Raw genomic sequence first — 1,099 nt, 5'->3', positions numbered from 1 at the left:
TTCCTCCAGCTCCTCCTGCTTTAAACTAAAATAACCTAAGCTCCCTCATCGTATATGTACATTTTGCGAGTTAGTTTTAAGAGTAAGAGAGAGAGAGAAAGAGCGAGAGAGAGAGAGAGAGAGAGAGAGAGAGAGAGAGAGAGAGAGAGAGAAGCGAAAGATTGGTTTGGATAACACATTCAAGTGTAAAATTTGAAAAGTTTAAAATCCGGACTTCCTTTATTTGAAGCAAGTCTTAGTCAGTACCAAATTTTCTGCCCGCTGTAAGTTCTGAGGTCTAGCAAGATGAACAATTAATATCAATACTTTGACTCAAAAAGAAGGAGGGTGGGGGGTAAATTACCATTAACTACAAAATGTAAAAAGGAGCTAAAATGGAGTGTGATAACTCATAAAACGCACTTGCGTACGATGAGAGGTTGTGAGGAAAGAGTTGTTTCAAATTCCAATAACTCAACAATCAAAAGTATTTAGCGCTTGATGTTCATAAGAAATCAAACCATCTGATATTCTTTTATTTATTTATTTTTTTCAGATTCAGATCGCCTGTATCACCAAAACACAAACATGGAACATTAGAGGACGAGGACATTAAAGTAGCTCTACTTTTTATTAAGAATTATCAAAGTAACAAATTTAGGAGTAGGTTCTGGTGTAAGATAAAGATATGAAAAAGTCTTCATGAAACAGTGTGAGACAAATGAGATAGAAACATACAAGAAAAGAATCATCCCTGCCTTGTCTGGGGAACAAGCCTCAGACCTCCAGATTACCAGTCAGATATGCTGCCATTGAACCACAGAGGTTACCCAATACTTGGGACGATTCAATGCTTATATTCTTCACTCTGTGAACTCGAGCTGTGGCGGGACACTCGCTGTCCACGAGCCCCTTGAGGTTTGGAGTGCGAGACATTTCCATAAAAGACTCGGTATTTACAAGACCTCTATAAACCGATACAGCTATACTGTGACATATTGCCTATATCACAATATACAAAGATTGAGCACGATAGGACGAGTGTGTAACAAATAGTGCTAGACAAATCAGAGGGAAATAAATTACAAGAAAAAAAAGGACATCCCAAAAATCAGCCAGC

The sequence above is a fragment of the Berghia stephanieae genome, chromosome 3, assembly GCF_034508935.2.
Source record: "Berghia stephanieae isolate SIO BIC M18660-M18661 chromosome 3, UCSD_Bste_1.3, whole genome shotgun sequence".
NCBI lineage: Eukaryota > Metazoa > Mollusca > Gastropoda > Nudibranchia > Aeolidiidae > Berghia > Berghia stephanieae.
This window is presented reverse-complemented; position numbering follows the sequence as displayed.